The sequence below is a fragment of the Schistocerca piceifrons genome, chromosome 1, assembly GCF_021461385.2.
Source record: "Schistocerca piceifrons isolate TAMUIC-IGC-003096 chromosome 1, iqSchPice1.1, whole genome shotgun sequence".
NCBI lineage: Eukaryota > Metazoa > Arthropoda > Insecta > Orthoptera > Acrididae > Schistocerca > Schistocerca piceifrons.
The window spans coordinates 193,034,760-193,057,645 of NC_060138.1; positions in this window are offsets into that span (position 1 = coordinate 193,034,760).

Sequence of the window (22,886 nt, forward strand, 5' to 3'; positions counted from 1 at the left end):
CAAGGAATTAATGAAAAAGTGGCAGCTTAGTCGTCATCCTGTTGACGCTGAAGTTGTTGATGTGCGACGAAATGGCACTATACGCCGCAAAATGTCTCTTGTCGCCTTGACAACGCTGGAAATGCAAATGATAAGTCAAATGATGTCATCGCCCTAGATAATAGGGACGAACCTGGAAACCAAATACATTACCCTTGCCAACAGGTGGAACGAAACTGGAAATCTAGTATTCTCGTCGCCAACAGCAAAGGGTCGAAACAAGAGAAAACTGTCAACAGGAGTAGTACGATACTGGAGGTCCAGACCTGATAAACAAGGACCAAGTGTTGTGAACAACACATGTTAGAAAATTCTCTTCGTGAAGTAAATTTGTGCCGTTGAGCCAGTGTTCGACAAACTGGAAGCGAAAATGAAATTCGGTTCATTCAAAACTTCGAACTTGGAACGTGTTCCATGAACGTATCACATGCGTGAAAAACAAGCACCCCATCGTCAACTGATCGTAAGAAACGTCAATAAAGGATTGTCCCAGGTCTTATTTCACTTCACCACAAATGTGCAGAAAACAACTAAATATTCCTTCTTGATGACCTATGTAAATTTACTACAAGTTACCGCTATGAGAGATTAATAATTACTAAACTGTAAGATTATTTTGTGTTTATATACAAACACATGAAAGATAATAGGTTCCACCAATGTAATATCAAAGATTGGAATCACTGAACTACACTCCTGGAAATGGAAAAAAGAACACATTGACACCGGTGTGTCAGACCCACCATACTTGCTCCGGACACTGCGAGAGGGCTGTACAAGCAATGATCACACGCACGGCACAGCGGACACACCAGGAACCGCGGTGTTGGCCGTCGAATGGCGCTAGCTGCGCAGCATTTGTGCACCGCCGCCGTCAGTGTCAGCCAGTTTGCCGTGGCATACGGAGCTCCATCGCAGTCTTTAACACTGGTAGCATGCCGCGACAGCGTGGACGTGAACCATATGTCCAGTTGACGGACTTTGAGCGAGGGCGTATAGTGGGCATGCGGGAGGCCGGGTGGACGTGCCGCCGAATTGCTCAACACGTGGGGCGTGAGGTCTCCACAGTACATCGATGTTGTCGCCAGTGGTCGGCGGAAGGTGCACGTGCCCATCGACCTGGGACCGGACCGCAGCGACGCACGGATGCACGCCAAGACCGTAGGATCCTACGCAGTGCCGTAGGGGACCGCACCGCCACTTCCCAGCAAATTAGGGACACTATTGCTCCTGGGGTATCGGCGAGGACCATTCGCAACCGTCTCCATGAAGCTGGGCTACGGTCCCGCACACCGTTAGGCCGTCTTCCGCTCACGCCCCAACATCGTGCAGCCCGCCTCCAGTGGTGTCGCGACAGGCGTGAATGGAGGGACGAATGGAGACGTGTCGTCTTCAGCGATGAGAGTCGCTTCTGCCTTGGTGCCAATGATGGTCGTATGCGTGTTTGGCGCCGTGCAGGTGAGCGCCACAATCAGGACTGCATACGACCGAGGCACACAGGGCCAACACCCGGCATCATGGTGTGGGGAGTGATCTCCTACACTGGCCGTACACCACTGGTGATCGTCGAGGGGACACTGAATAGTGCACGGTACATCCAAACCGTCATCGAACCCATCGTTCTACCATTCCTAGACCGGCAAGGGAACTTGCTGTTCCAACAGGACAATGCACGTCCGCATGTATCCCGTGCCACCCAACGTGCTCTAGAAGGTGTAAGTCAACTACCCTGGCCAGCAAGATCTCCGGATCTGTCCCCCATTGAGCATGTTTGGGACTGGATGAAGCGTCGTCTCACGCGGTCTGCACGTCCAGCACGAACGCTGGTCCAACTGAGGCGCCAGGTGGAAATGGCATGGCAAGCCGTTCCACAGGACTACATCCAGCATCTCTACGATCGTCTCCATGGGAGAATAGCAGCCTGCATTGCTGCGAAAGGTGGATATACACTGTACTAGTGCCGACATTGTGCATGCTCTGTTGCCTGTGTCTATGTGCCTGTGGTTCTGTCAGTGTAATCATGTGATGTATCTGACCTCAGGAATGTGTCAATAAAGTTTCCCCTTCCTGGGACAATGAATTCACGGTGTTCTTATTTCAATTTCCAGGAGTGTAGTTACTATCGGAATAGTAAATGCTAAGTTCAGTTCGCTCTGGCGCTTAAAGAAAAAGTCAAAGTCCGTTAATTTGCACACTGATGGTGAATACTGAACACAGTTAACACTCAGAGCACCACACAGAAATACCAGTGGTGGAGTACTGAGTCCACGGCAGGTCATGTCAGAGGAGGCAAAGTTTCCTGGCCGATGTATGGCTGGTCGTAATGGCTGTGGTGAGGTGTCGTCCAGATCATCCATCTGTATGAACAACGTCGTGTACATCTTGGTGGTTGTTCGGCGTCGGAAGTTCTTGCAGTAGCTCTGCGAACTGCGGATGCGCGTGCCGCTGGTCTCATGCCTAGTGCCTCCCATGGTGAAGCACCACAGTTTTTGTGGACGGACTTCAAAGTAGACTGGCCCATTACAAACACAACCCACACTGTTGTTGATTGTATGCTGAATCTGCGGTAATGTCGACAAAGGGGTCTGCCACTAAAGCGCAAGTAACTTATAGACTGTGATGCCGATAGCTGTTGTCGTAGACGAAAAATAAACCAATCTGTGATAGTAGTAGTCACCAAGTCATCTGTGGACTGGCACAGTAACAAACACAAGAGGTCTTTCATTTAGTACCACGACGTTCTGAAGGCTCTGACTGCTACCCGGAGAGCTTCATAGCGTGCTGAATTCTCAGCTGAGCTTATGTACAACTTCTTTTTCTTGTATTACCACGGTGGAAAAGTTTGTTGCTCCTCCAGAGATACACTGCTGGCTATTAAAATTCCAACAACAGGACGAATAGCAAACAATGGAATGTTGCGAGTAGTTACCGGGGATGTACTGAGTGGTACATCTACATCTTCATCTACATTTATACTCTGCAAGCCACCCAACGGTGTGTGGCGGAGGGCACTTTACATGCCATTGTCATTTCCTCCCTTTCCTGTTCCAGTCGCGTATAGTTCGCGGGAAGAACGACTGCCGGAAAGCCTCCGTGCGCGCTCGAATCTCTCTAATTTTACATTCGTGATCTCCTCGGGAGGTATAAGTAGGCGGAAGCATTATATTCGATACCTCATCCAGAAACGCACCCTCTCGAAACCTGGACAGAAAGCTACACCGCGATGCAGAGCGCCTCTCTTGCAGAGTCTGCCACTTGAATTTGCTTAACGCTATCGCGCCTACCAAATAACCCTGTGACGAAAGGCGCCGCTCTTCTTTGGATCTTCTCTTACCGTCAACCCGACCTGGTACGGATCCCACACTGATGAGCAATACTCAAGTATAGGTCTAACGAGTGTTTTGTAAGCCATCTCCTTTGTTGATGGACTACATTTTCTAAGGACTCTCCCAATGAATCGCAACCTGGCACAGGCCTTACCAACAATTAATTTTATAGGGGGAAAACATTTGTTAAATTTTTGGAGGTTGGTAGATATACAGTGTGCGACATTTCATACCCTGAGCTGTCACCTCTGGCAGCAACAATGAATGGCCCTGTCCCATGGCCAGATGATTCTAATGGGTGAACGGGGTGATCAGGAATAACAGTCCAACACACTCTGCATCGAGGAAGGTCAGAATACAACGGAAACATACGGCGTCGTGTTATCTTGTTTAACGATAACGTCACGGAGATGTCGAAGAAAGGACATGGCCTCCGTCATTACGTCGTTAGTACTGTAACGCCTGCTGTCAAAATTAGCCGCGTGGGATTACCCGAGCGGTGCAAGGCACTGCAGTCTTGGACTGTGCGGCTGGTCCCGGCGGAGGTTCGAGTCCTCCCCCGGGCATGGGTGTGTGTGTTTGTCCTTAGGATAATTTAGGTTAAGTAGTGTGTAAGCTTAGGGACTGATGACCTTAGCAGTTAGGTCCCATAAGATTTCACACACAACATTTTTGTCAAAATTAGCGGTCCTGCGGGTGATAGTTCTGTGTACCCAATAGCTCCCAATAACATTACGCCAGACTTTGAGCCCGCGTTATTGTGACAAAGTCTGGTCTCCTCGAGCATCCATCGTGATGCTGTATTCACAAAAGTACTCATCTGAAAAGAGGATTAGGTACTGCGATCCTACCGCTGTACGGTTATAACACGTGCTGTTGGACGTTTCTTCAATTGGACATATATTATCAGAGGCAGATAATCTCCAATAACGATTTATGGATGAAAAGTCATCTGCTTAATCCTGACTTACGTACTATATGTACAGGGCGTTGCTCGCGCCTACTTTGTGTAACTGCGCTGAATTGCTAACCATTTCCATACTTAAGTATACAGTACATGTGATGTTATTCTGACTTTTGTTGCATGCTGCCATAACGGTGTTGCAATTTTAATCTCAGTTGTTGTCGGAAAAAAAAATGTAGATTTGAGTTTGAAATTACAATGAAATGAACACCCTTAGCTGCTTACAGGCGTTGACATACGTCAACGGGGACAGATGAAAATGTGTGCCCGACCGGGACTCGAACCCGGGATCTCCTGCTTACATAGCAGACGCTCTATGCATCTTTTTTTTCCCAATTTATTAATCATAACATTACACAGAAGTACATAATTTTCAACTGACATTTAAAAGTAATAAAACAAACTAAAATTAATTACAGGTTCCTTGACATTTTAGAAAAAATCCAAGTCTAAACCAGTTAGTGATGTTCGTCACTTGATCGTATTTGTTTTTCAAATATCAAATTGTCTCTCGTTTCTTCATCTTCTGAATCTTATCATCGAAAATGGCGCTCACATGATTGTTCTTCTGAGGAAGTTGGCGTACGTATCATAATAATTATTCATGCGTAGTAGCTTGTGATGCTGGTCGGAAATGTACGTCCAAAAATCTCCTTCGCTCCTTTCTTCACTGGACAGCAGGTAAAATACCGCATGTCCCTTCAACCAGTTGACGGCATTTTTCTTCCAGGTGGGGTATAGCACGTCTTCCGGGTATAAAAGGCACGCTGGCGTTATCAAATACGGCGGTTTTCTCTGCATAGTTGCTAATTTTTTCTGATTGACGACCATATATTATCCGCATTTCCACAGACAAATCTGTCTCCATCTGAGCCACCGAGGACACATAGAATAACGAGACTGTAGGGATTTATCTCTGGCACGCCTCCCGCGAAACCCACATTCTCAACATATTGTCCCACACTACATTCGTGGTGCCCCCGCCCATTATACTCATTACTCGCTGACGCGTTGCCGATTCCCGTAAGAGTTCGGGCACTGTTTGTACATTCGCACAGAAGAAGAAGATGGTCAAGTGGCCGGTGAGCCTTAACTACATATATACTAATATTGTATCTGTCCGAAGTTTGCCATTTTTGCCGCCACACTGTCGCGCGCCCAGCTGGACAGACGGGCAGACGGCATCTCGACAAGCAAGGAGAGGTTGGGTTGGTGGAGGGGGGTAATTGTAGCGGCCATTTGTAAGAGCCTCGCAGCAACACCTGCTCCCTGCTCCCTGTCGGCCGCTCGCTACAACTTCGTTGCCAGCCTTCGTACCCCCTTCCGCACACCCCTTCCTTCACCCACCCTCACCCCTCGCCCATACACTCCCTACCCCCCCCCCCTTCCCCCACCGCCACCACCAACTACAGCTGTGGACTTCGTTAGCGGAGAGCTGGTTTAGGCGGGAGCCCTGATAGAGGGGCAAGACACACTACCACTGGCTCAAAGGTACTTCACCGCAACAACTGCTGACGTATTACTGATCGACTGACGGTACAAACCACCGCCTTCTGCGGTGAAACTTCCATTCGATACGGTAGAAGTGCAAAACGATAAACAGTACATACATTATTGCAATTTTGTCATATGATGACACGATGGAGACCGTGGCTGTTGTTTGAAGACAGATGTTGATGGTGTTAGGACAGCGACCAGCCACAAATTTACTTTTAGTTCCTTTATTCAAAGGGTACCTTTACCGGCTTGGAATCGTTGTGTTTCGTCCTCAGACGGTTTACACGCTTTCTTTATGACATATGGTGTGTTTCTTACAGATTAATTGTCCTAAAATATAAATAACATACAATTATAAACACGCCACACACAGATGGTTGCGTTACAGATTTTCGTTGCATGTGACTTACGTGAAACGTCGGTTTGGAGTGTATGTTTTCGTAACATTCGTCCAACAGATGTAAATACGTTCCCACTGTATTCTTATTGTTGGACATGTAAATTGTTCTCACTAAACACTTTAGATTTGTCACTGAGAAGATTTCTACTACGCACCACATGTTTTGATACATACAAAGAGCTTACAAACATATGAGTATCACAGATGCTATTATATATCGTAACATTTGACGATGATTTCCTGTGTTTGGAAAGGATCATATATTCACTAACGTAACTGTAATGCCTTTTACACTAGCACAGAGATATTGAATTTTTGAGTTGATATTATTAAATTATATATATATATATATATATATATATATATATATATATATATATATGTCATAAAGAAAGCGTGTAAACCGTCTGAGGATGAATCACAACGATTCGAAACCGGTAACGGTACCCTTTGAGTAAAGGAACTAAAAGTAAATTTGTGGCTGGTTGCTGTCCTAAACCAGTACATGCATTGTCCGATAAAAACAATGCGGATGTGTCCAGTCTTCGCATTTATGCCGGCTCGAACACTGCTGGGAACACTTTCAATGAGATGTCTGAATATCTGACGAGGAATTGTTCCTGAAAAGCCACAGGCAGAAAAAGTAATTTTGTAAGACGTTTGTGTGTGGAGCGTTGCCACGTTGTAAGTCACCCTAATGTTGTTCCATTAGGTTCAGGCGGCCGGTGTGGCCGAGCGGTTCGAGGCGCTTTAGTCTGGAACCACTGCGGCGGCGCGGTTTCCGTCCCTTTACGACGTACCTGTAACTACCTGTGAACATTGTCTCAGCATATCATCAGTAGGGAAGCCGAGCGAGACCTACTGTACTTTGACGTGAACCAGACTGCAATTAAAGTCACTAATCTACGTTTCGGGAGAAAGTTTTCACACGAAATGAAAGGATGGAAATTTTGTCCTCAGTTAATATATTCTAAAACTTAGGTGAACAAGTATCACTGCCAAGCCCTTGCTAGTCACACACAATCCCTTTCACTCACGTTAGCAAGTTTATGGTGTTGCATTTCCCGAAAACGTAATAGCTACAAAAATATTGATTGTTTTTGATTGAGAATGCTCGCCAAATATTACATCTGTCGGTACCAAATGCAGTCACAGTTTTTAGCCACCGAGCTGCTCAATACGCCACGCGGAATATGTCTTTTCTCGTCACAAAATTCACTTAAAAATTCCGAAATTTCTACACACCCATCGGAATAATTATGCCGTCACTTTACCACACTTTTGATGTATGAAACACTGCTAGATTCGGCAACTTATCATTTCCATAGGAACTACTACTACACACGTCCGAACTGTTTCATGGCTAGGCTCCGACTCTTCTCTAGAATACTCTAAGTCTTCTCTACCGCCTGCCGGAGTGGCCGAGCGGTTCTAGGCGTTACAGTCTGGAATCGCGCTACCGCGACGGTCGCAGGTTCGAATCCTGCCTCGGGCATGGATGTGTGTGATGTCCTTAGGTTAGTTAGGTTTAAGTAGTTCTAAGTTCTAGGGGACTGATGACCTCAGAAGTTAAATCCCATAGTGCGCAGAGGCATTTGAACCATTTTCTTCTCTACCAGCAGAGAAGGTGCGCGAAGAATGTTGCTTTACCATTGGTCAGTTTACTCAACAGCCAATAGCAAAACAACATTCTCCCGCATCAGTCCGCGCTTTTCATCAATAACCAATCGCAAAATAGTAAACCTAACGACTGCACTTTTTACCGACGTAATTATCTTATATGCTGAAGTTTTGCATATGCCTAAAGTTATTTACTATTGATATTTATACCTAACTTTCCCTTTACTATAAACTTACTTTACAAATCTATTCTACAAAAATCCCCTGTGTCCACATCTTTACTTCTTCGAAATGTTCCCACACTAAATCCCACTACATATCTCGTTAAACAATTATCTTCATATTAACCTTAAACCACACTCACGCATCATTCATACTGCTAAGACACATTTATAATATTTTACATACGCAGAAAGACACAATAACACTTTGTGAAAATACTAGAAGAGTTTATGAAAAACATTCTATTACTTTAGTGCACTCTAGTGGGCACAATCGAAACTACAATCACAGTCCCTCTATCCAATATTGTCCTCTATCGGCTGATACATAAACTACGTGCGCGTCCAGTCTCGCATCACCATCTGTCACTATCCAGCTCTCAGACACATCTCCTACTTAACCGCCGCCAAGGCAGGATCGTCATACGGCGCTTCGCCTCACCACGCGACACCTACTGTCGCAGGTTCGAATCCTGCCTCGGGAATGAATGTGTGTGACATCCTTAAGTTAGTTAGGTTTAAGTAGTTCTAAGTTCTAGGGGACTGATGACCTCAGATGTTAAGTCCCATAGTGCTCAGAGCCATTTGAACCATTTGGTTCAGATTGGGACTCTGAGGAGGATAGTCCCTTTTTCTATGGTTTTTCTGTTGTTTTGCTACTCCACGCAATACAAAATGCTGTAAGTACAATATGTTAATATCTTTCAGCATTTAGCAGTTTCTTGAACGCAGTAAGAGGACAGCACGATACCCATGAGAAATATCCTGAAACTACTTCCTCTGTACTTCACTGTTGACACTGCACACGATGGCAAGTAACAATCTTCAGCCATTTGCGGAAGCCAAACCTTTCCATCAAATTTCAATGGCGAATAGTGTGATTCACCACTGAAAATGACTCGTTTCCAGTCATCCACTGTCTAGTAGCGTCACTCTCTAGATCAATTCTAGAGTCGCCTACTGTTGGCTACAGAAATGTGTGGCTTATGGAGAGCCGCTCGATAAACTTTCGAACTCCTTAAACCCAGGCTGTGTGCTAGTTGGACTGCTGGTAGCATTTTGGAGCTTAACAACGATTTCATTTGATTATTTACAACCATATCTGCATTCAAAATGGCTCCGAGCACTATGCGACTTAACTTCTGAGGTCATCAGTCGCCTAGAACTTAGAACTAATTAAACCTAACTAACCTAAGGACGTCACACACATCCATGCCCGAGGCAGGATTCGAACCTGCGACCATAGCGGTCGCTCGGTTCCAGACTGTAGCGCCTAGAACAACACGGCCACTCTGGCCGGCTATCTGCATTCACCGATGGTCCCTGTCCGTCACTACGTGAGGTCAGCCTGAGTTTGGTTTAGCTTTGGTTGTTGCTTCGCATTTCCACTTCACAATCTTGTCACCAACAGATGAGTTCGGCAGCTTGCGAGGGGTTGAAATGTCCCTGCTGGATCTGTTACTCAGATGTCATCCAATGAGAAGTTCGCATACAAAGTCACTGAGACCTCCTGGCCCACCAATCTTGATGTTAGTGCTGAAACACCAGTAGGGCTGACCTCCTACACTGTCGTGTCCGCCTCTAGTGAGATCTACCGGTCAGCTGCTCATTGTATAGGAGTGCCCAGACACTTTTGATCAGATACTTCTAATTGTAGAACTTCACCGTTATGGAACATCCACTACGCTCGTGGTTGTTATCTTTTGTGGAGACCGAGTAGCTCCTGTGTAGGAATCAATATGGTTCACTGAAGTATTGATCGCTTGAAACCCAGCTTGCTCTGTTCGTTCACTAGATTCGGAAGGCAGCAATAGCCGGCGCATGTTGATACCTTATTTCTTGACGTCGTGATACGACTCACTATGGGGACCCATATACGAAGTATTCGGTAGCACATTTTTACGTATTATACGGTAGACATTTCATAGTACAGCAAATGTTAAAATACAACTGTTGGTTCTCTTTATTGTATCAAGTAGGATTTTACACGAGACTTATAAAATGAAACACACCCATTTAGTCAACTGCAGCTCATTTAAATAAAATTAACAGGAATCTTTAATTAGTGGAAATGCATCTTATGCTAATCACCAATTTTACGAAATTTACAGAAAAACTAATTATTTCATTTGTGTAACTATCAGACAGTAATCACATAGAAATGTTAGTGTTAAAATCAGTTCAATCATGAAATGGAAAAATAACTGTCAAAACTCGATTATTTAATAAAACGTGAAAACTAATGTTTTGTGTAGATTTCTGGCTAACTGATACACTGAAAGCTATGTCCACTCTCAAGAGTTTATGTTTCTATAAAAATCAAATCAGATTTATTGTAATTAATTCTGTATTACGAGTTCTAGAACTTTCTGTCATAAACAAACTATTATTTCGATAATTTGTTCAAAACAAGATTATTACGTACAATTACAACCTCAAAACATATTTCCGTATTATGTAAAGTACCCAAAAATATGTTAGCTTCAATGATCCTGTTGTAATTAACGAGATATTACTTTGTATCAAGTATCGTTAGTCATATTTCTCAAGCAGAATTTCGACGTTAAATTTGAAAAGCAATTTCAGAAATAAAGTTTGTTATAATTAGTCATTTATTGTCTTCCGAGTTGTAACTCTAATTACTTATGAAACTATCGACTTTAATTGTACTCCATTAATGTGACTTTATTGAACAGTAATTCCAATGAACATGTGTTGTTAAGGAACTATATAGGCAGTGAGCCTAAGAGCTTGGGAGTGACAATGGAGTGGCAGTGGTTTACATTTAGTTTGAGTAAATCATCTGTAAAGTCCTTTTTTTAGCTGTGCATTGTACAAATGTTCTGGAACAATATGCATGTTAACACAAAATGCAAACTGTGTGTTCGTGCAAATTAATGAATATCATCGGCATTTCATATTGACTCCTGGGACTTCTGCATGAAGCAGTTAATATTATGCAACACAATTAACATTGAACTGATGGAGAATAGTCTTCGAAACCAACAAGGCAAGCACACCTCAAGCATTTAATTGAGCTTAACACAGAAACTGTGTGCCGGACCGAGACTCGAACTCAGGACCTTTGCCGTTCGCGGGCAAGTGCTCCAGCATCTGAGCTACCCAGGAAAGACACCTTACGGAACTAGCACTCCTGGAAGGAAGGATATTGCAGAGACATGGCTTAGCGACAGCCTGGCGAATGTTACCAGAATGAGACTTTTACTCTGCACGTTCGCAGAAGAGCTCCTGTGAAGTTTGGAAAGTAGGAGACGAGGTACTGGCAGAACTGAAGCTGTGAGGACGGGGTTCAGATGGTAGAGCACTTGCCCGCGAAAGGCAAAGTTTCCGAGTTCGAGTCTCGGTCCGTCACACAATTTCAATCTTCCAGGAAGTTTCATATCAGCTCACACTCCGCTGCAGAGTGAAAATCTCATTCTACGAGTATGTTAATCGAACATTATTAGCTAAAACCTGGCAAAAAAATGTGTTAGAAATTCAGTAACGGCTTTGATACTATTGTACACCGTCGCCAGGCAAAAAATTACACGTGCCTGTGTTAAAACGAAGACAAATCCCGTCTAAGGCTTCGTTCGCAGTTGTACCGAAAACGATCTCCAGACGTCGTCACCACAGATTGCTCGATAACATTGGCTAACAGCTTTGTCGAGGTGCATCCGATCTCCTTCTGTCCGTTTTTGGCGGGACCAAGGAGGTTAGGCTAGGTTACAATCTATTCTATCAAGGAGGTTACAATATACACTCCTGGAAATGGAAAAAAGAACACATTGACACCGGTGTGTCAGACCCACCATGCTTGCTCCGGACACTGCGAGAGGGCTGTACAAGCAATGATCACACGCACGGCACAGCGGACACACCAGGAACCGCGGTGTTGGCCGTCGAAAGGCGCTAGCTGCGCAGCATTTGTGCACCGCCGCCGTCAGTGTCAGCCAGTTTGCCGTGGCATACGGAGCTCCATCGCAGTCTTTAACACTGGTAGCATGCCGCGACAGCGTGGACGTGAACCGTATGTGCAGTTGACGGACTTTGAGCGAGGGCGTATAGTGGGCATGCGGGAGGCCGGGTGGACGTACCACCGAATTGCTCAACACGTGGGGCGTGAGGTCTCCACAGTACATCGATGTTGTCGCCAGTGGTCGGCGGAAGGTGCACGTGCCCGTCGACCTGGGACCGGACCGCAGCGACGCACGGATGCACGCCAAGACCGTAGGATCCTACGCAGTGCCGTAGGGGACCGCACCGCCACTTCCCAGCAAATTAGGGACACTGTTGCTCCTGGGGTATCGGCGAGGACCATTCGCAACCGTCTCCATGAAGCTGGGCTACGGTCCCGCACACCGTTAGGCCGTCTACCGCTCACGCCCCAACATCGTGCAGCCCGCCTCCAGTGGTGTCGCGACAGGCGTGAATGGAGGGACGAATGGAGACGTGTCGTCTTCAGCGATGAGAGTCGCTTCTGCCTTGGTGCCAATGATGGTCGTATGCGTGTTTGGCGCCGTGCAGGTGAGCGCCACAATCAGGACTGCATACGACCGAGGCACACAGGACCAACACCCGGCATCATGGTGTGGGGAGCGATCTCCTACACTGGCCGTACACCACTGGTGATCGTCGAGGGGACACTGAATAGTGCACGGTACATCCAAACCGTCATCGAACCCATCGTTCTACCATTCCTAGACCGGCAAGGGAACTTGCTGTTCCAACAGGACAATGCACGTCCGCATGTATCCCGTGCCACCCAACGTGCTCTAGAAGGTGTAAGTCAACTACCCTGGCCAGCAAGATCTCCGGATCTGTCCCCCATTGAGCATGTTTGGGACTGGATGAAGCGTCGTCTCACGCGGTCTGCACGTCCAGCACGAACGCTGGTCCAACTGAGGCGCCAGGTGGAAATGGCATGGCAAGCCGTTCCACAGGACTACATCCAGCATCTCTACGATCGTCTCCATGGGAGAATAGCAGCCTGCATTGCTGCGAAAGGTGGATATACACTGTACTAGTGCCGACATTGTGCATGCTCTGTTGCCTGTGTCGATGTGCCTGTGGTTCTGTCAGTGTGATCATGTGATGTATCTGACCCCAGGAATGTGTCAATAAAGTTTCCCCTTCCTGGGACAATGAATTCACGGTGTTCTTATTTCAATTTCCAGGAGTGTATTTAGATCTTAGTGGGTGGGATGGGTGTTAAGACGCCGCTGTACTTGTAGATGACTGCTGCACTGCGGATTAAGCTATTTAAAACACGCTCAGTGCATGTGAATGAGAAATACCTGCCTCGAAAAGAAAAAGATAAGTTTTGTATGCTGTTTTCTCAGGAACTGGGATAACCAAACAAGTTTTGTAAAACTGAAGAGAGAAACGTTCTGTTACATACGCAAGGTGATTCTTGGAGATATTCAAAAGCAAGAATAAGCAATCTCCGAGTAGCTTCAGATAAATCCAGTAAAACAGGCATATGTCAATTAACCTTCAATGACTGTCATAAAATGTACATGTGAATGACAAACATAAATCTTAGAATCAGATACTATGAAGTCATAAAGCACTGAAAAGTACAAATACATACGTCCAATCCGGAAGCCACGTTATATAACACAATCACCACCCTACTGGCATAAAAATGAGAGGTATTTATAGACAAGCTGAAAATTTCTTCTGTCGGAGCACAAAAAAAGGCGAATAGGCTACTATTTAAAAGACTCTGACAGAAAAGGGTTAACCAGGCGCCTCAATCCTAATTCTGGCCTTCTCAGCAAAACTTAGATATTTTTAAAAATATCGGGAATCCGATACACCGCCATTTTAAAAAAAGTATCATTATCGGCTCTCAAATATATAAAAAAAGTGTCGATACATCGATATATTGTCGGAAGAAGTATACTCGGCCGCACATTGTTGAGTGTGCTGCCAGTTTCAGAGCTGTATATTTAAGTATCGACTTATTTTTAGATATTCTGCAAATCAAAACGCTTGCAGCCTGCAAGAACCAAAAGGAAAATGATGCACGTTTACGGTTGGCAATAACGGCTTTGCTAACAGTGGTAAGGGCATGTAAATATTAGGGTAAAAGATGCCCGACGGGTCCAGCATTCGGTTTCGTCACATATCGGATTTCTCTTGAACACTTCATGTCGACTTCCTTGTTGTTTCATTTCTGTCAACGCCAGCGACCTAGCAGTTGTAGGGTCAAAATTGCGTGGTGAAGTTAAACGATGCATATTCTGTTGGTAGCGGCGAGAGCCGATTACGTCAGCATTTCTCCTCATACGTCTCTGACATCCGTAACGCTCAATCTTGTCAAGCAGATTTTTGTTCATCGTTTTCAGCAGCTGTTTTTGAAGAATGTCGATGTGAAGTAGTAGCACACTGGTTGCGTTAAAAATTGTTTTTTAACGGAACTCTTGTGCTGTTACTTTACATTGGAGTTCTGCTTTTATGCCACATGTACTCGCTTCACACTGTCAGAGAGAAAGATTGGACTTGATAATAGCTCAAAAAGTAGTAAGACGCCTTCACACAGCGAAAGCAAAATTATGTCCTGATACAATTGCAGAAGAAGAACTTCAGATATTTTCCGAAAATTACGAAGAAAATATAAAATAAAAATATCTGGGCTAGATATTGCAGTTTTGATATTGATATATCGGGAAAAATAAATTTCAATATTTTGTGGAATAAATGTCGATGTATCGGTATTTTATCAAAAGCCCTTTTGCAGCTGATATCATGAAACAGTAGATCAAACTGTTGAACCGTTCTGAAGGCTGTGCCACTCCCCTGCCGTTGGCAGGCCGAAGTCTCATGACACAGCAGTGGCGACTTCTGCTGAGCTGCTGAACTGCCAGTCGGGTCTGCTGTCAGCGGCGAAAGCTCTGGTCCTGGGGTACGGAATTCAGCACTTACCGCTACTGTAATTGGTCGAGCTACTGAAAGACAAACAAAACAACTGTGTAAGAGGCTGTTTACAGCTGTAATATGTCCGAAGAATTTCATTTTAATTGCTTATTATTCAGCAACTCATTCAGGATTATGCATACATCAAAAAAGTTTTGCATCACCTCGGTCCCGAGAGTTCCGGAACCTGTACAGAAAATTGGAATAGAGATCCACATAAACATCATTCCCGCCCTTTTTGTTGTTCATGAAAATCACACATTGTCTGTTGTTCCACCATACAGCGACACCTTCAGAGGTGGTGGTCCAGATTGCTGGACACACCGGTACTTCTAGTACCCTGTAGCACATCCTCTTGCAGTGATGCATGCCTGTATTCGTCGTGGCATACTATCCACAAGTTCATCAAGGTACTGTTGGTCCATATTGTCCCATTCCTCAACGACGATTTGGCGTAGATCCCTTAGAGTGGATGGTGGCTCACGTAGTCCATAAACATACTTTTTCATCAATTCCAGGCATGTTCGATAGGGTTCATGTCTGAAGAACATGCTGAGCACTCTAGTCGAGCGATGTTGTTGTATTGAAGGAAGTCATTCACAAGATGTGCACAATGGGGGCGCGAATTGTCGTTCATGAAGACGAATGCCTCGCCAATATGCTGCCGATATGGTTGCACTATCGGTCGTAGGATGGCATTCACGTATCGTACAGCCGTTACAACGCTTTCCATGACCACTAGTGGAGTACGTCCGCCTCACATAATGCCACTCCAAAACGTCAGGGAACCTCCACCTTGCTGCACTCGTTGGATAGTGTGTCTAAGGCGTTCAGCCTCACCGGGTTGCCTTGAAACACGTCTCCGACGATTGTCTAGTTGAAGGCATATGTGACACTCATCGGTGAAGAGAACATGATGCTAATCCTAAGTGGTCCATTCTGCATGTTGCTGTGCCCATCTGTACTGCGCTGTTTGATGTCGTGGTTGCAAAGATGGACCTCGCCATGGATGTCGGGAGTGAAGTTGCGCATCATAGCCGGCCAGTGTGGCCGTGTGGTTCTAGGCGCTTCAGTCTGGAACCGCGTGACCGCTACGGTTGCAGGTTCGAATCCTGCCTGGAGCGTGGATGTGTGTGGTGTCCTTAGGTTAGTTAGGTTTAAGTAGTTCTAAGTTATAGGGGACTGATGACCTCAGATGTTAAGTCCCATAGTGCTCAGAGCCATTTGAACCATTTGTTTCCGCATCATACAGCCTATTGCGCACAAATTGAGTCGTGTTGCGACGACCTGTGGCTGCACAAAAAGCATTATTCTACATGGTGGCGTTGCTGTCAGGGTTCCTCCGAGCCATAATCCGTAGGTGGTGGTCATCTACTGCAGTAGTAGCTCTTGAGCTGCCTGAGCGAGGCATGTCATCGACATTTTCTGTCTCTCTGTATCTCCTCCATGTCCGAAAAACATAGCTTTGGTTCACTACGAGGCGCCTGGACACTTCGCTTGTTGAGAGCCCTTCTTGGCACAAAGTAACAGTGAGGACGCGATTGAACCACGGTATTGACCGTCTAGGCATGGTTGAACTACAGACAACACGAGCCGTGTACCTCCTCCCTGGTGGAATGACTGGAACTGATCGGCTGTCGGACCCCCTCCGTCTAATAGGCGCTGCCCATGCATGGTTGTTTACGTCTTCGGGCGGGTTTAATGACATGTCTGGACAGTCAAAGGGACTGTGATACAATATCCACAGTCAACCTGTATCTTCAGGGGTTCTGAGAACCGGGGTGATGCAAAACGTTTTTTGATGTGTGTGTTTAGACCATCTGAATAACAACTGAAAATGGATTGCGTTTTTGTAAATTCAACGAAATTCTTCTAAAAGCAACAGAATGGAGACCGTTTTCCGCTAAAAATTATACATTGTACATTACAGGTTTGCAGTTGTGACCGTTTAAGCTTGTCTCGCTGATTAGTATGACACTGGCGATTCATATAAAAAAGTAATTAACAATCATGGTAATGCGGAGAGTAGACCTGCGTCTACCGATTTCTTTGCTGACAGGAGTTCAGTTACACTGATAGCCAGAACATTATGACCACCTATCCAATAGCCGGTACGTTCACCTTTGGGACGGATAACAGCGGCGACGTGTCCTGGCATGGAAGCAATGAGATCTTGGTAGGTTACTGGAGATTCTTGGTACTGATTCTGCACATACAAGTCACTTAATTCTCGTAAATTCCGGGGGGTGGGAGCGGGGGAGGGGGAGTGGGCGAGCAATGAGTTCTGACGCCACGTTCAATCACATTCCGAATATGTTCGACTGGGTACCGATCTGGCGAGTTGGGGGACCGCAGTTCAATTGGAGCTCGCCACTATGTTCCTCAAACCACACCATCACACTCTTGGCCATGTGACATGGCGCATTACCTTATTGAAAAATTCAACTGCCATAGGGAAACATGATCGTCATGAAGGGGTGTACGTGGTCTGCAACCAGTGTACGATACTCCTTGACCGTCTTGGTGTCTTGCACGAGCTCCACTAGATCCATGGATCCCAGATGTGTGCTCCCCAGAACATAATGGAGCCACCGCCAGATTGTCTCTGTCTTGCAGTACAGGTGTCAGGAAACTGTTTCCCTGGCAGACGGCGGATTCACGCCCTCCCACCGGCATGATGAAGAAGGTATCGGGATTCATCAGACCACGCAACGCTCTGCCACTGCCCTACGTGCATTGGCGATGGTCAGGTGCCCATTTCAGTCGTAGTTGCCGATGTCGTGGAAACATTCTTACATGCATGGGTCGTCGGATGCGGAGACCCATCGTTAGAAGTGTTCGGTGCACCATGTATTCAGACACACTTGTACTCTGCCCAGAGTTAATCTGATCTTAGTTCCGCCACAGCTCACTGCCTGTCCTGTTTTACCAGTCTGTCCAGCCTACGACGTGCGACATCTGCAATGAGGGGTGGCCGCTTAAACTAACGAAGTCTGTTCATCGAACTACTCCATCGCTCTTCTGACCTCGTTACATGGCGCATTATCATGCTGAAAAATATCACTGCCGTCGGAAAAACTAATCGTCATGAATGGGAGCACGTCGTCCGAATCCAGCGTACGATACTCCTTGGCCGTCATGATGCCTTGCACGAGCTCCCATGGACTCGCCATGTGTTGAAGAGACTCGCCACATCGCCACTCGAACACCCGACGAGTTGTGGAGTTTCTGGAATGTTCGTACCGAGCCTCCGCGCCATCAGAATCCGCCCTCGGTCAAAATCAGATCGTACGCCTTCCCCATTCTACGCACGTAGAGCACCATGCATGTCTCTGACCAAATGGTTCAAATCACTCCAAGCACTATGGGACAACTTCTGAGGTCATCAGTCCCCTAGATTTAGAACTACTTAAACCTAACCAACCTAAGACATCACACACATCCATGCCCGAGGCATGATTCGAATCTGCGACCGTAGCTGCCGCGTGATTCCGGATTGAAGCTCCTAGAATCGCTCGACCACAGCGGCCGGCTGCGTCTGACCAGACAATCATTTCTCGCCACATGACGCTGCTATCACCTAGACTGCTTTATATCGATAGTAGGTCGGTGGTTGTAATGTTCTGGCTGAGCAGCGTACATCTCATAGCAGAATCATTTTTCCTTAGTAAATGAGGTTTCGTGATTGTAGTGTTCCATTGATATAAATGTATTATATAATATAATGGTGTTCACAAGCAGTTGATCCTGCTAGTGCTTAAATTATTAATTTATTTCTTTGTGGGATCGGTGCTGTTATGCCCATGTGCCAAGCTATCTGTCCAAAGGTCTGGGGTACGACATCTGGCCAGACCTAGGATTTTTATGCTTCACTATTTGATGATATGAATCGGCGTTTCGGAATTCACCTTAAGCTATAGATAACTCTATAACAGGACGAGTAAGTCAGTTCAACAATCGGAGAAAGGCAAGCCCATACCATCTCCAATAGCACCAGACCTTGTACAGAAATGTAGTTTTCCAGCTAACCTTAGGATTGATGAGTGATTTACCATTTGTTTATGTAAGTCGTTTTAAATATAACCTGTACATATCTTTTCAAAGTGGACGGATGAAAATGATGAAATAGTCTCCTCTCATTGCAGATATATTTGTCATCCTTTATTTTATTTTATTTTTTGTGCTGTCTATCAGTTCACAATTCCCGTGCAACCTGTCATATACTCATCACCTAGTGCCAAAATACCAAATTACCAGAGTGCTGCATTTATCTAATGGCTGACTGTAATCAAAACTGACCGTTAAAATGCATTACGACTAATAGTACTAGTACAGTAGTTACTGGAAATTAGTATTGCTGGAGAGACAAACAGTAAATTAAAGGGTGAGGAAGAGGGGAAGTAGGTTGTCACATTTACTGTGGCGTCACTCTAAAGGCAACACCCCTACCCGTGGCAGCACAGATGGCGCCGACTGCTGTTGCAGACTCTGCATTAAGCTTTCCGCAGTTGTAATTTCTATACAGTCTCAAGTAAAATACGACCTGCGATCATAAATGTCATGTTACACGTTTTAGCACCGGATCTTGGAGAGATATAAAACGGCGGAAAAAGAACGTAAAGTACAGTGGCACATTTTCGTGTTTTACTCTCTGGTTTCCTATTCCGATGGCGTTGATCTCATTGGAAACATGTCTCACACAAACACATGCATAAAAAGCTAATTGTTATGTAGTGAAACTATATTAGTGCTAGAAAACTATAATGCATATGGAGCTAGACCTTTAAAGGTTTGTTCTTATTATCGCCACACCCGCACACCTGTATATGTGTGTTATCGATACTGGTGTGAGATAACATAAATTATCTAAACCGTGACGACGGCCTACAGAACAAGAGACGAGTCTACGTGAGCTGAAACGTATCAGTTCAGGACTATCTGAAGATTAGTGTTAGTGGAAGTACGCATAACAAGCAACCAACTTGATTGCTGGTTTTGGGGAAAACATTGTAAATAGTTGCATGTGAAAACATCTGTTTTCCCTATATTTCACATATTTTATTTTATATCAGTCGACCTAAATTTACAGTTACAGCCTCATTTTGTAGTGTTAACGTTTCATACGTGGTATTCACATCTTCTGGTGTAGGTGAGAGTCATGTAGCTCAGGACACTTTCACACATTCGTCTCTAGGCAGCTCTGCAGTGGAAGTTTAGTATATTGTCGTGTTCACTATTTATGTGCTATACTCTTCTTCTGGAGTTATAAAAATACTTCGGAACATTAAGGTTTTTCCAGATGTGGAAACAGTCTGCTAGGTACAACATGGTCATCTACCTAGGGTAAAATTTTTCACAGAAATTTAAAAGCATTTCATTCGAGAAAATCTTGTTAATATCGTATTTAATAGTCTATCTGTTACACTGTTACTCTACAACACACTAAAATCAGTAAGTGAAATCAAATTAAGCGGTAGTACTATCAAAAACTCGTAACAATTTAAATACATTTTTAAATATAAGATATTGGAATTTAACACAAATTTTCATTTTCAAGATATTAAAGAAACCAGGTTAATTTTAAAGCATCACATGTTGTATGGTAAAACATTTTTTTCAAAGTACGGTATGGTTCACGACTGATGAAATACGGTTATCTGTCAATATGTGACGTCAATAGTTCTAAAAATACATAACATTTTATTCTCCACAAATCTCTGTAGCTGAAGAATCAACAAGATATTCCAAATAGATTTAGTTTATTATACATCACTTAAATGCGTAGAATGCATAATATTAAAAAAAAAAATGTTGCACGAAACAAAACCCCATGTCGACCAACAAGAAAAGCTGTCGAAAATGACGGAAACTCTTTATGGCTATCTCTGGTGCACATTTCTTCATTATTAGGCCGCAGTACCGACCAGAAACCGTCGTATATTTCCAGGTAAACTATAATCTAGGTACAACACCCTCACCTACCATGGAGCAAAAAATCTACAACTACAAAAAAATTAGTAGTATTTTCCAAACACATCAAGAGCTCACAATATACAACAACGGGATTAAGTGACGATTACGACACGCTGGAGTACTGCAAAAGAGATTAGAGGATTACTGGTAAAAATGCACTTATTCACCACACAGTACCGACTATAGGCGAAATAGATTACAGGTTGAGAAGAGATTTTCTCGCAACGCAATACTGATGCTGTACTGCAAGACAAAGGATCACGTACAGTTCATTAATTTCAACAATATTTAATGACGGAGGTTCTAGTACAAATTAAGTAACTGAACTACAACAGTTTAGCGAGGGAAAGGGGAAGAATCAATGTGGTTTTCGTTCATCTCAGCTAGTTTTTCAGGTATATCAGTGTTTATCACGTCATATCTTCCGAACGGAATGTCGTACAATTATATAATTTTGCAGGTACATTCAGTGGTATATGAAGATACTGACTGCGAAATATATTGCGAACAGAGCTCGTACTAAAGAAGCAATAAGTTAAATGTCATGCAGTTTTACAGCATTAAAAGCGAAAATGTGGTAAGCGACTACCTATTTTCCTTCCATCATTTTGTGGGAGCTGTCAGCGAGGAAAAATTCATAAGCGTTTGAAATCACGTGTAAAGTTTGTTGAAGTCACTAGATGCTACCATTCTGAAATAATGGATGAATGTAGCCGGAGTATTCCAGCGCGATGCGTTACGCTCGTTTTTCACCCACATCACCATGCTTTTGAGAGGTAGGTGGTTTTTACCCACACAGTACTTCTTCCTGATACCAACTGATATGGGTACCAAGTCATTAAAATCAATCCAGTAGGTGGAGCAGATGTTGAAGATATTTACATGCGTGTTTTTTTGTAAAATATGGAAGCACGATACGAAAAATACAATACAACAGAACAGAACAGAACACCACACTACACACACACACACACACACACACACACACACACACACACACACACACACACACACACAGAGAGAGAGAGAGAGAGAGAGAGAGAGAGAGAGAGAGAGAGATCTTACATTCACATGCACTGACCAAATCCATAGCTCTCATACTCCGCAAGATAACGAAGCTGAACGCACCTCTCGGCGTTTCCCACCCATCAATGCCATACGACTATTTTTTGTTACTGATAAAAAGTTTATTTTCTTTATGTCTTGTAACTGGACGAAATCCAAGAACTTGTTATGCAGGGTTATGATAATTAATAGAAGGGAGAGGGTGGAAATCGATGACGCAACCGTCACAAATAACCCACCATCCGAAGGATGGATCACCAGTATCACTGCCAACAGCGTGCAGTTAGGATTGAAATTTTGTCTAAGATATTGGACGACAACTCGGTGATCAACAAACCTGCACCATGACTCTCCAATATTTCCAATCCAAACGCTTATGATGAAAAAAATCATACTAACAGAATCTTGTTCTTGGTAGAACAACATTATAATAAATGAAAAGCACCAGTTTGCTTTTGTTCTACTATGTTACTTTTATTGCTAACCGGTTTTCGGCTTACAAGGCCATCTTCAGACATTTATTGAGTATTATCACCAAAGAAGTTAAATGTTAACAGACAACATTGGAAGAGACGTAACACATCTAGACTGAAGTAGAAACATACAGTAAGTAACATCTTTGCAATGAAAAGTGAAAATTGAACAGTACATAAATAACAATGGAGTAGACAGGAAAACCTTTAGCAAAAAATAGAAATAGCATGCCTACATAACAGTTTCTATTAATAAACAAAACTAATAAAATAACATAAAATAAAATAAAATTAAAATTAGTGCTAGACAAAGCTGCATCAGGAAGTATGAAACATGGAGAGTGATACACAACCAATTAAAAGAAGACACAGTTATCAATGTGAATA